A 14,290-nucleotide genomic window follows, 5' to 3' on the forward strand; every position below is an offset into this window, starting at 1 on the left:
GTCTGATTTCTGGGCGCCAAAAAGAACTGTCGTGGTTTAAACCCAGTCAGGTAGCTTGTTCACTCACTCCCAGTGAGTGGTGCCGAGCTGACAACAATCGAGGTCCGTGTCCGTCTTCCCCCCCTGCCTCCCCGCACCGGGGCTCTCCCCTTCCCCGCTCCCGGAGGAACGGGGAGGAGGATCGAGAGAGTGCAACTCCTACGGGTTGAGACAAAAACAGTCCAGCAACAAATCACCACCGCTATTATCAGCTACAACAATGATAAGGGAAAATAACAAGGGAAGAGAATACGATACCACCGGCCAAGAGAAACGAGCTCCACCCGGAAACCCCTGTCCTTCCGGGTCACTCCCAGTTACCCCTCACCCCGGGCATGACGTGCTGTGGTATGGAATACCTCCCCGGCTAGCCCGGGTCAGGCGCCCCGTCTCTGCTTCCTCACAGCCTCCCCTCCTCCCTGGCAGAGCATGAGCCTCACAGAGTCCTTGGTCAGGGTAAACATCACTTAGCAACAACCGAGAACATCGGCTTCACCAACACTGTTCTCAAACTGGAAGTCAAAACACAGCACTGTACCAGTTAACACAAAGGAAAAACATGACTGCTACTGCGGAACCCAGGACAATTTGGTGTAAAGGAAATTGTACTCTGAGGATTAAGCAGAAGAGAAACCCCACATTTTCCTCTGTTCTACATAAAGTGATCACCAGTAATTCCTCTGGTAGGAAACGTATTGTCCTGAAGTCTGATTTCTGGGTAGAAAGTGTTTTTGAATACTTTGTTTCTATAGAGGTTTTTCCTTTAAGGAGAAAGACAGGGGGCAGAGTATATACACACGTGTGCATATACATCTGTGTGTGCACCTTGGTAGTCAGCTGGGCTGTTCTGGGGGACAAATGGGGAAGTGCTCTCTTAAAAAAGAAAAATACATGCCCTAAAATGGGTGGTTTCAAATGTTTGTCCCTAGCTAAAATAAAACTGCTCAGCGGTGTTTGACTTGATAAGGGTTACATTAGACAACAGTCCTGCCAAAGTTTAAATGGAAGGGTATTGTCTGTCTTGTTGGGTGCTACAGCTATAAGTGCTCTCCTTGTAGAGTGCTGTGCATCAGACAACAGCCCTTTATAGGAAGGTGCCTTAGTTACTAAAACCTTTCAGTGCACATTTCTTATGTTCTTACTGAGTATGCTGGATGCTTGTTTTCCCATAATAAAACTGAGTGACAGTATGCCACCACAAGTCATTTCTTGAATTGTTTATTACATGTCTGGGCTGTGAATGGCTGCTAGAGAAGTAAAAATTGCTGCCTTGTTCTGAAGAACACACTTATCAGTCTACCTTTCTTCAACTTCTGAGATTTTCAGCTATTTTTGTGTGTGTTTTTAAGGATTAAAAGTTAACTTTATCCTGCATATTTCTTCCTTTGGTTTTGTTATGTTAAAACCTACGACTACTTTATATCAAAGATTAGAATACTAGAATACTGGATTGGAAGGGACCTTGAGGATCATCCAGTCCAACTCTTCTAGGCAAAGCATGACTTGCCCAGCCAAATGTTACAAGTGTCCTTATAGTACTTTGAAGGTGTCCTTGTAGTACTTATAAAATTTATTACGGCTAAATGTAATATTTTATTCAGGTATTGCTGTGCGTGGTTTTGGCTAAGCTGCATTTTAATTGAATGTCACCATTTTTTAAAAGCTTTATTTCAACACATAATGTCCTTGACATATGTAATATCTTATTTTTATGGAGCTATTTAACTTGTAATAGTAATGCATTGATATGATACAAATTAATAGCAGTATTTATAATTTAGACAATCACATTAATATAACTGCACCAAGTTACATTATCTTATTGCAATAATGTTGTAAAATGATACCTCTTATTATCACATTTACTCTGCAGTTTATACTATGTTTGACATTTCACAATGGTCAATGGACATTTGACAATGGTCATACAGATCAGACCGCTGCCCAGTGTTCACCAGATCATGTGTACTTGAAGGCAGTGGTGAATGCTGTCAGGGGTGGTCTGGATCTCTTCCAGTTCCCATGGTTTTACCTTCACCTCCCACCCTTATCTTTACTTTTTAATCTTCCCCTCTACTTCTGTTTTCAGTCATTATTTGTTCCTTCCTGTGTTACTTAGGGAGGACACTTCAGCCTTGGGAACAGGCTTCTGTTTGCCCTGAACAGGAGACTCAAAGGAGCAGTGGCCAAGTAAGAATGTCTCTGAAAGTCTGAAAAATGGGGTAAGTACATGGGATACTTTCTAGCCTCTATCTACCAAGTAGTTCAGAGACTTCTTGACCTAGATATGGCACCTGAGTATTAAGTAGCGCCCACTGGTTTTATTTTCTATGACATTGTCCAGTCTCCCCTAGTGCTCCTGCAAGCTTCTGGCACTCACCATACATTTTGGCAAGCGGTTCCTTAAATCTAGTCTGTGCTACATGAACAAAACTCTTTCATTTGTTTCCAGCATAGCTCCCAATAGCTTAATTTGATCCCCCATGGTTTTTGTTTTGGAAGAGGCGATAGAATATTTGGTCTCTGTCCAACTTCTCTGTACCACTCATGATTTTGCAGATCTTTGTCATGCCCTTTTTTAGTCATCACTTTTCCAGACTAGAGAACAATATGTATTCAACAAGTTTAAAGATAAAAAAAAAAAGCTTATAAAACTGTTTTAAGACTCTCAGAATGCACTACTGCATGTGAAAGTCATTATTCATTCTGTAGAATGATTGGCAGTATTTTGCTTTGCTTTGTGCTTAATAGATGGTTGAGCTATCTGCTTTTATGTTTGGTGTGCCTTTATCATCACTAGCAGGGGACTGTCCCTTTACTTGAATGGTAGTTATCCTTACTATAATGAGGTCTGCCAGGCTGTTCTGCAGGCAAACAGAACCACTCAAATAAAACACAACACCAATAATAGGTAGAGATTTTCTTCTTCCCTATCTAATATCTTACTGAAACAGCTTCAGGAATAAACATTTAATAGAAACAGACTTTTCAATGTATTTAAAAAGGACTGCCAATGGAAGCAATATAATTTTATCTGCTATCTGTAGTTACCATTCAGAAAATGACATGTTCATTGCATCTTCTTGTAGGCACAAAATCAGAGTATTTGCTGACCTTGGAAAGAAGCTACAATCTCAGCACATGACAGTAAAGTAGAAATGAGCAAACAGACAACATCAACTTGATATAATAAAAATTGCACTGGCAGTGCACTACTTGCAAAAATCCAGCAGTTAATTTAAATAAGAGATTCTTTTGGGGTACTTTGGTATAGATAGATTATATTGAGGGGAAAATACTGTCATCATGGCTTTTGTCTTTTCTAATAGAGGCATTTGGCTTTCTTTGCTTGATCTTATCACAGAATAAGAGAACAAATGAAGTTGCATGGCATCTGTGGAGATCACATAGTCCAACACCCCTGCCCAGCCACAATCACCCAGAGCAGGTTGCCAGGACCCTGTCCCATCAGGTTTTGAATACCTCCAGGGACGGAGCCTCCACAACCTCTCCAGGCAGCCTTTGTCCAAACACCTTCACACAAGTAGAGCATTTTCTTATATTTAGCCAGAGTTTCCTATACTTTAATATGCCTCTTGTCCTGCCTGGATACCAGTGAGAAGAGTGTGGCATTTCTCTTCACTGAAGGTCAGTTGTAACAGGAAAGACTGACAAGAAGGTGGCATTGAGTACTTTGGTCTGTTCTGTGTTCTTTGTCAACTGACTGACATTTTCCCTAGACTTCTTTTGGCTGCTAGTCTACTTGTAGAAGCCCCTTGTTTGCACTTGGCATCCCTCAATAGTTTCAATCCCAGATGGGCATCAGTTTAAATGTAAAGGATAATTTTAGGTAGATATAGCTAATTCCAAAGCCTCTTAGCAAATTAGTCTGGCTCTAGCAGAGGTTTCCAGACAGAGTTTTACACATGCTACTTGTTACTTGAAAAACCAGGAATTTAAGTAAATTGCAATTCCCAAACCAACACAACTGTTGCTTTGGATCTCAGTTCCCTGAAGTGTAGAAGATCTTACTTTCAAATTAATTTTTGCCAGCAAAGCAAATCAAACTCTTCTGGCCCTGGGACAGCTGACAAAGCACTTAGAAACTGAATAACCCCAATGAAAACTGAAGTAATTTCTTACATTGTGCAAACTGCCCTCCTCTGGGTTTTGCTCTTCTCTGTAATTTGTCCTTAAAATCATGCATAATACTTCCTGAGGAGACAAAATGTCATTGTTGCTCAACTTAGCTGGAGCTTCTGTTACACAGGTAGCTTATTAGAATTAGCTTGTAGTTAATAGAAACTTTGCTAGCTATAAATGTTTAATTGATTTCTGACTAGCAGTAAAAGAAATCAGTGTAGATGGTTCAATGCTCTAAAAGCACTAGGTCAGAAAACTCTTGCCTCACAAATCCCTCTGACACATACTACAGCACTGAAAGTTACTGTTGACCACAATATAGATCTGAAGTCTGTGTTTAGAATCATAGAATAATTAGAGTTGCAAAGGACCTTAATATCATCTAGTTCCACCCCCCCTGCTATGGGCAGGGGCACCTAACACTAAACCATGTCACCCAAGACTCTGTCCAACCTGAACTTGAACACTGCCAGGGATGGAGCATTCACAACTTCCTGGGCAACCCATTCCAGTGCCTCACCAGCCTCACAGTAAAGAACTTCTTCCTTATATCCAATCTAAACTTCCCCTGTTTAAGTTTTAACCCATTACCCCTTGTCCTATCACTACAGTCCCTAATGAAGAGTCCCTCCCCAGCATCCCTATAGCCCCCCTTCAGATACTGGAAGGCTGCTATGAGGTCTCCACGTAGCCTTCTCTTCTCCAGGCTGAACAGCCCCAACTTCCTCAGCCTGTCTTCATACAGGAGGTGCTCCAGTCCCCTGATCATCCTTGTAGCCCTCCTCTGGATTTGTTCCAACAGTTCCATGTCCTTTTTATGTTGAGGACACCAGACCTGCACACAATACTCCAGGTTAAGGTCTCATGAGAGCAGAGGGGCAGGATTTTACAGTTAAAATACAGAGAACATGTAAAAGTTTAAGTTCTCTTCATGGATTTTCCCTAAGGGTAACTCTTTCTTCATTTCGATGTGCTGACTGCACGCTATCCCCCACTGAGTCACTTGTATTGTGAAACAATGTATAATCTGTGTTTTACAGAAAGGTGAAAATAAAGAATAACCTACTCCCAAATGCCAAATTAAGTGATGGATTGGGCCCACATTCAATTAAAAGTTTCAATAAATGCTCAAAGATTTTGCCATATGGAAATACCTCAGAGCATGAAATCAAAATTAACCCTGTGTGGGATTAACATGATGCACCGGGAAAGCACGTCACGTTTGGTAGACAAAAATGTGAGTATGCAGAAGGCAAGTGTAACACTTCTGTTTGCTGGCTGATTCATTGTTCTCTTTTATAGCTGTAGTAAGGAAGATGAGACTGGGGAACACAGTTCTGCCTGATCTGCACGCAAAGAGGTATTCCCACTTATACATATGCTTCACTTGCAACTTGTAGCTTTTTGATGCATGCATAAAAAATTTTTGTACCATACATGTGAAGAGAGAGGCAGAAGCGACCTTTTACTATGATTTCCATGGTGACAATCCTCATTAAACTGGTCAGTAATAGTGAATTATCTATAGGGGACATCTGGAGTGGACATGATCTAACAAGTAAAAGCAAAAGAAAGTGAAACTTAAAGATTGTGCTTTAGATTTTTTAGAGACATCTGTTTTAGAAAAGCTTTGCAATTCCATTGTCTTACATTGTCAGTGTGCTTTGTACAAGGCAAAAAGGGCACGTGGGGAAAACAAGCACTTACAGCCAAGGCTGTTAACTTGCGGAGAGGTTATGTCTTACATTCTTAATCCTTGCATTGCATTCAGTGTGTCCTGGATATGAGAACAAAATAAATTATGCACCATTTCTTTCAAAACCATTTTTATTTTTAAGGTATACATCTATTTAAGTGTATTTCCAGATATCTTGAAGCACTCACATTAGCAATAGCTGAAATAGAATGTCACTCGGTTCTCTACCTTTATTCTTAATATACACGGTATGAATTAAACAGTCCTGTTATGCTGCTGTGTGAGCTACTGAGCTCTATTTGCAACATTTGTTAAGACTGAAATCCCATAAATAAAACATCTAAGAACTCATCTGCTTTTGAGATGGCGCAAACACATTCACATATTGTATGAGCTGAAGGAATCTGGGCTTCTTAGATTGAAGAAAAATAGGTTATAATTGGTACCAGCAAATAATGTGATCAGCAAGAAAAATGTGCACTGTATGCATTGACTTTTAATAAACAGGAGTAATGGCCCATTCTCTGTTTAGCAGAAGACACTTCAATAAGACTTTAAAGATTCTGCTTTATTAGCACTAGGAATTTGTTATAACAGGTATGAGGACTCCAGTGTTACATGCAAAATCACATACTTAATGATATTTAATACTTGTTTTAGATTCTGCAGCAAACAAATAGCAAAAGGAACGGTTCTGTAGTAAGCATTTACATCTTCCATTTGTTACTGTTAATAATTTTGCATCTCTGGGTTTTTTAGCCTCTTTTTTTCCCTGGAGTTGCTCTCATTCCAGAAGCCTGCTCTTTTCCAGACTGATGTATTTGCTTACATTTATGCATCACAATTATTTCACCCAAATTAACATGCTTCTTGCATTTGCAAACCTAGAACAAAGCATGTGTCTCGATAAGTAAATAAATCTGATAGACTCTTTCCAAGTATAACATCTGTCAAATATAATGCAAATACAACTGGGTGTGTGTTTCTCTGAGGAGGTGGACTACTCAGAGTTTACTGCTTAGTGATGTGTTGTGAAACGTTACCATCTCTCCACTTCAGTTCTAAGCCCTGAGGTGAAGCTGTTCCCCTTCTCATGGCCACTGTCGATGTTCATAGCCCAGCCCACTGGCAGCAAACCAGGCTTCTAGCCCAGGCAGTTGTGGTTAATGTTTGCAGATCTCAAGGACTTTGCTGTTGACCACTCAGTTAAACGTATGATGGGAAACACCCTCACTTCAGAGCAAGAGTTTGTTTTGGAGTAGTGTCCAGCATTTCTTTGGCAATTAGTAATATTGCTAAATATGGTATCCAAATATTCAAAAGATCACTTTTGTTATGAAATATTTTCTTCTTCAAAACGCCATGTACCTTCTCTTCATTATTGTCAGGAGCCTCTGACTTAAAGCTGAAGAGATCTTATTTTGAGCCACCATATGGCTCTGAATTAAAATTTCTTAGGCTGGTGATTTTTAACGACAGAATAACTGAGGTCTGGTCTACTGTCATTGACTTGTATCAGTCCTTGCAAGCATGACAGGCATAGCGTGAAAGCTGGCTTTTCTTAGGGATGATTGTTCCATCTTAAGCTAACGTTGCCCACATTTTGGTGACATCCTTCACTCTATACTTTGAAGAAACATTCCTGATTAAAGCACATAGAAGTTCACTGAAATTCTCTCCAGCCATTGTTTCATTCAGTGGAAGTGCCATAGGCATCACAATCAGTTCAAAGATTTTATTGTCAATGTCTGCCTGATTGTATTTCCCATTAGCCTGACTGAACTTACCCACATCTGAAAGGTCATGTCAGGTTTCATTCACTGCACATCAGTATAGCCTCTACTGACAGCCCAGGGATAAATACAGATCTAGTGAAAGTAGCTATGTGCCTTGTTTTATCATCGCTGGAATTTGTCCTATAAAAAGAAAAACCTTGCTTCAGCTTTTATCCTGCAGAAGCTGTTTCTTAAGCCAGGGAACCCAAATTCTGGTTTTCCCTATAGTTATTTTCTTATATATGAGCCAACTACTGAAATATTTGTGTGGTTTCTGAAAAGCATACTGATGTTTCCTTATTTAAGAACAAAACAGACATATCATTTCTCACCCCCAACCCCCTCCACCCACCGAAATACTGTCCATGACTGCTGATACAAATCTTGTTAATGCCCCTCATTGTTTGGAGCTGTTCTTGACCAACTTCTGCTTCCAGAAGGAAACTCTTATAAAGATATTTTCTATAAAGGGAAAAATCCTGTAATTCTTTGAAGAGATACAAATTCATCATGCTCATTATCATTCAATCAGAATTTGGAGTGCAAGGTGTTACGTTCAGGTAGTTCCTTATCCCATTTTCGCCTTCGCTTGCAAGGTGTTACTTTTTCAACTGGAACTTGACATCACTTTTAAAATGGCATCTGTGACTATGGATGATACTCAACCATTATTAAAGACAGCAAACACAGCCACTACCCTTTGGGACTAGAACCTATTCAGATTTCTCTCTAATCCTGCTCAGATGCAGGAACACACCATGAGAATCCAACAAGGCTCTAACATCAGACCAATTTTGACAGTTCTATACAGTTTACTTATATTAGGCAAGCCAATATATTATAGATATTTATATTAGGCTATACCAAAGAAGTCAAGTTAATGCAAGTGTTATAAACCTGTAGATATCACTGCTCAATCACCGCAGTATTTCACTTGAATAGCATAATGTGAAACTGCAAATAGAAGCTGATGGCAAATTAAGCATAGAAAGAAAGGTAGAGACAGATCTTGCATGAGGCTGGATATTACACGTGAAAAAGTCTGCTGGCAGAGTTATATTGCTAAAAACATTTTGGCAAGAACTGCTGTTCTTGGTTCATCAAGCAAAGTCAGTTGTACTAACAAAAGCACTTCGTTATCAGCCTTATTTTGCCTATACTGGATGGATAGTGGAGAATTAGCAAAAAACCAATAAAATGAAAATTCAGGAGTGTTTTTTCTTTTTTCTTTTTTTTTGGGTAGGTTTAAATTGTTTTTTTTCCTAAATAACTACTGCTATGATTTCTGTTTTCTGGGTTTTAATTTCCTTCTCTTAGTCCTGATTTGCATTCTGCAGGCGTCCTTAATCTAGGTTTTAAATTATTTCTATCAAACTAAGATCAAAATATCTCATCTTGGTATGATAATATTAATATGCTTTGTTGTTTTCAGCTTGGCAGACTTGTTCAAGAATATACATCATTTATATTCAGGTAAGACTTTATTTGCATGAAGAAATTCAAGCGCAGCAGCTTTTCTATTTTCCCTGGAACATTTTAAACATGTAATCATTCTAGATCACCTTTACCATAGCTTGTGTAAGTCTATTAAAATCAAATTTGCTCTAGGCAATAAACCAGCCTAAAGCTGAATTACTGACTGTGACCCTTTGGAAAGACGTAAAGAATTTATCAGGAGAAGTGTTGTGTCCCTTTGGCAATGTCACAATTAATTATTCTTGTGACATTGTATCCCCAGCATGTATATTGCCATCAAATGGCTAGGGTGAGCTAAAATGCATTCTGGTATTTTGTATTTCACATAGAAACTGTTTTAAAGTTAAGGTCTTACTGTTATTATAGGAATGGGAAAATTGTGGAAACTCACTGCAAAACTCTGCTAAGGGAGGTGTAGTCATATATTTCAAAGTCCACTATTAATCCAGCATTTTAAATTCTTATAAATGTTGTGGTGCATACCTTCTGGTGCTCTCTTCAGCTGTATGTTTAATTAGAAAAACAGAAGCAGAGAACACAGCTTATCTAAATTGTAGCTGTTCTTATGATAATTTTAATCTTGAATTTTACCTGCTGCATCTTGATATACGGGTTAGTGTTGGGGGACTGATAGAGAGTTGTTCTGTCAGCTCTACTTGAACTAACCTCATTACTCTTGGATTCTTCCCTAAGGCCGTTTCTACCCCATTTTGTACAACTAGAGCAACATCAAGAGACTAAAGTTTTGCAGAGACTTGCCTCTATGACATGAACTGCTAATTTATCTTTGTGCGTGTGTGTTTAAGTAGCTGCTTTCCTTGTACAAGAAACTCACTGAGTTGTCCAATTAGATTGTCAGAAGGAGCATTTTATTATTAAGGTCTGAGAAGGCATGTTTGAGGTGTTTGTTTGGTGTGTACACATCTGTTTTGATTAAATAATATTTTTGGTAACATTTCATGTTACTGAATTTTTAGGGTGAAGTTAAACGTGGGAAATGATGAATGAATGATTGTCGTAAACAGAAAAGTGATTTGCTTCCTTTGTGGAGGCAGTCTATAATGATAAACATGGTTTAAAACTCGAACAGTATTTCATACACAGAAAGCTGTTACTATTCCAGGAACTACAGAAGTCCTCCATTACGAACACAGAATTCTTCTTTCTGTTTCCCATGCTATTTATCTATTCAGAAAAGTTAATGCTGTTTTCAAGTCCAACTTAAGCGACCTCCAAGGAACTAACTCAATTATTTAATAAGTACACACTGGTTTCAGGTGGATTGTGTATTGATAAACCTGTTTATTACTCCACATGCAAAGCATCAGCAAAAAAAGGTTCAGTCTAACATACACAGAAGTCTCCAGCAGCAAAAGATTAGCAATAAAAAGCTTATGGAGAGCAGCCTATGATAATACTGTTCATTGATAAGAACCTTCTTTGCTATAGCTTCTAATTTCAAATAAAAACATTGAAATGCAACTGGGTTTAGGCATAAAATGGGATATTTCCAAAATTTACTACTGAAATAACTACATCTGGAAGCAAATGTCTGATAAGTATATCTTACCTACATCCTAGCTACAGCTTAACACCTTAACTCATTTGATAAGTAGTGTCTTCACAAATCACATCTATGGGATATTGATTTGGATTCTAAAAATGAGCAGCTCCAACATTAATAATCGCTTTGCAAAATGTAGCTGTACTCAAACACTGTGGTGCAGCTCTTGCTGTATTTGGTGAATTTCCATTGCCATCCAGTTCCTAGTTTAAGAATGTGGACTGAGATATCAGTCTTGAATGTACTTTTCAGTTTCTTTTCCTATCAGCAGCAAGGTACAAGACACTGATACTATATGCTATTATATATAATAGTAGCTAATTGCTATTTAATTTCTCCAATAATAATGATGCATTTCACCACAGTAATGATATTATATCATAATATTACGAATTTGACTGAAACACCACAATTTTTACCCATTGCATGAAAGAACACTTACTGCAAGAAACAGTTTTTAAGACTCAAGACTTAAAAATCAGCTCTCATTTGTTCTACCCATTTCAGATGCTCTATGTTCAAATGTATTTCACTGACTACTTATGTACTGGTGACCAGCTACCAGAAAGGCGGGCAGAAGATGAGAGACATTTGTGGCTCATCTAATTACTGGTAAGTTCATCTGTAGTAAGATGTGTGGTGCTTGGAGGGAAGATAATATCTATGAGGTAGTGGCTATTTGCTGAATTTATTGCTGGGGTCCTGGGGACTAATCATAGGATCATAGAATGTCTAGGGTTGGAAAGGACCTTAAGATCACCTAGTTCCGGGCAACATATCCCAGTGATGGTCCTGTTTCCCCCTGACATACATGACACATTGGCTGGACTTTGCTGCTGTGTGAAGTGCAGACCTGACACCTCCTGATTATTCTGGTGACAAGTCACTTGGAAACACATGGCCCTCAACATCTGTGGTGGTCAGGGTTGGACAGCCAAACCGTGAACACAGGTGGCTGCACTCTTAAGTGCATCGGCTTATTTCTGCAGCATCTTCTGCACATGTAAACTTCTCTGTGGAAGCTGCCCTCAGGAGACTTGTTTAAATTGCCTCTCACAACTCTAGTAATTTGTAACAGCTGTGTGTGTCTCCAAGGCTATAATTCAATTTCTCTCTTGTTCCTGTCTACTATATCCCCAAGATTCATCTCCATGTCCAGATGGAATGATAGCCCTCCAAGTCAGGGCTCAACAAGAAACGCAAGTCCCTACAGCGTGCTCTGTAGAATTATTGTCATAACAATCTTCCAGCCCTGGAAGTCTCTGCATGTTGTTCATACAATCAAATATCAATCACACTATTTGAAGTATACCCACATCCAGGAAATGGGATTCACACAATGACTGACCCTTGCTTCCTATTACTGCTCAGTGATGTGAATGGTGTACGCTGCTTTTTGCCAAGCTTGGCCAACTCCATTACTATGGCACCCAGCAGATGATTAAACCAGGTTTTCAGCTCCTGCTGGCCTCCACAGCATTGCTTTAGGTTGCTCCAGATACCACCACAACCTGCCTTGAACCCCCTGGAGGCTGCTTCCCAAGCAGGCACTTAATGCTCCAGCTCTAAAGGTTCTCTAAACAGTAAATGCATGGGACTGCTGTGTATTATAGAATCTCAGACTGGTTTGGGTTGGAAAGGACCTTAAACCTCATCCAGTTCCAACCCCCCTGCCATGGGCAGAGATGCCTCACACTAGACCATGTTGCCAAAGGCTCTGTCCAACCTGGCCTTGAACACTGCCAGGGATGGAGCATTCCAAACTTTAACTGGGTGGATGCAGTCTGGGTGTTAATAAAAAATAATGGTATTTAAGACAATTTTTCACATTTATTGAGTGATAATGTCCCCATGTATAATGACTATGCACCACAGTTTGTACTGTGGAAGGGATTAGACCTTCATCTTGATAAATTATGCTTTGAAAAGCATTTACTTGTTTTGAAACACTATTTCTGCGAGGCTTTTAAAAGCTTTCTGCTGCTGAAAATAAACAAGTTATCAGGAAGAGGGTACATTTTGTTATCAAACTGGTTTGTTTCTATTTGAACAGAATGCATTTGGGAGATGAATTTTCTTAATTTGCTAACTAATAATGTCATTTTTTTTTAGAGCGATAATTCGAACAACTTAATAACCCTGTAGGATACTTATTAAAATATAAGAGATTAAATTGTAATGAGCACACTAAAGACCTCTTCTTGAAAGGGCTTCATTTCCAACCTATAACAAAAGACAGTATGTAGTACATAGCTATAACCACCTACATGAAGAAACATAAACTAAGTGGTGTTTCACTGGTTATCCAGCCACTTATTCCTTGGGTTGCTACTGTTACAAAGCCATCAAACTTAACGTTACTTAAATCTAATTCTAAAGGTTTCTATATTCCATTTTGTGATTTTGTGCCCCCTTGTTTCAAATTCCCCCCTTTTTCTGTCCTTCTCCGTATCACTATGCATGAGCAGGCAGAAAGTCTTCATTCCAACCCCCCCGGATGATTTGGAGACTTTGCTATGTATCAGCCTTAATTGTACTATTTGTACATAAGCACTGATAAAGAGGATATCAGGACCTTTGTCAAGCTTGAGATAAACCATGGAAGTGGGTATACAATGCAAATGCCTTCTGCATTACTATACAGCCAGGCGATGGCCTGTGAGGAAGACAGCCATGGTGACACGGCTGCCAGATCACTGGGATCCTCGTTATAGTCCTACCCAGCTCACACCAGGAGTGTTTTTCTCCTGCTTTTCTTTAATATTGTTAGCACAAAAGGCTTCGGATTCACTGTAGTAAATGAAATTCTGTTTCCACAGTAAATAATTCATTCTCAGTCAAAATAAGAAGAGTGTTTCCTGGTAAGTTCAGTATGAGCAGAGTAGAGCTCATGAAACCAGCTGTTGACCAGCTTGAGAAGAGGGAATAAAACCAAACCTGATTTCTACAGATTAAGAAATATTTATGGGTTATGGATTACTAATAAAAAGATTTGCACCGATTAGGGCACAGTAGGAAAAGCCATTAATATACTAGCAACAAAAAATATTGTAACAAGGTAAACATAAATTAAAGCTAAAAGCAATGAGTACTATAAAAAATGAAAGAGTTAAAACATCTTCTGAGAATTAAGATGTAACTATCCTACTTTGCTAATATGTCATAAACTATAATGTCAATGATATAGTAACATACTATTTAGTAACACAAAGCAATAAAATACAGTTGATGGGGAGGACATTTTAATTACCAGCGTTGTGGCTGAGTATTAGTGTGAATCTCTTATAAAACCTGTACTCACAAATTATGAACTAATTTCTGCCAAGTGATAGAATATCATTAAAGTGTTATGATACCCAGCTGATCAAAGGTAAAGCAGTTATTTATATTGCATTACAGTTCTCCTCTTGCACCAAACAAGTCATTTAGAACAGTTTAGTTGAGAGGGAAGTAGCAAAGTGGGTATGGGGTATATTGCATTAAGATGAAAGAGAAATATAAGGAAAATGTAGATATGCTTTTGGAGTGCTAGAAGCATTATAAGAAAAGAAGCAGGAGCGTGTGTTGTATTTACAGTGCAAAGGTGAGCAATAAATA

General features: G+C 38.9%; 1 long non-coding RNA gene across 2 annotated transcripts; it reads left to right on the forward strand.

The window, feature by feature from the left end:
• Window positions 1–5,199: 5,199 nt before the first annotated feature.
• LOC134159610 (uncharacterized) lies at window positions 5,200–12,354 on the forward strand. 2 transcript variants are annotated; one of them, XR_009963215.1, is made up of 5 exons: window positions 5,200–5,542; window positions 9,086–9,126; window positions 9,823–10,009; window positions 11,201–11,305; window positions 12,065–12,354. It is a non-coding gene; the product is annotated as an uncharacterized LOC134159610 (long non-coding RNA). The 2 variants fall into 2 exon arrangements; XR_009963216.1 differs by lacking the exon at window positions 9,823–10,009 and having other exon boundaries at window positions 12,065–12,348.
• Window positions 12,355–14,290: the final 1,936 nt, after the last annotated feature.

Source organism: Pezoporus occidentalis, unplaced genomic scaffold, assembly GCF_034315485.1.
Source record: "Pezoporus occidentalis ecotype Australia unplaced genomic scaffold, CSIRO_AGI_Poc_V1 ctg10, whole genome shotgun sequence".
Lineage (NCBI taxonomy): Eukaryota > Metazoa > Chordata > Aves > Psittaciformes > Psittacidae > Pezoporus > Pezoporus occidentalis.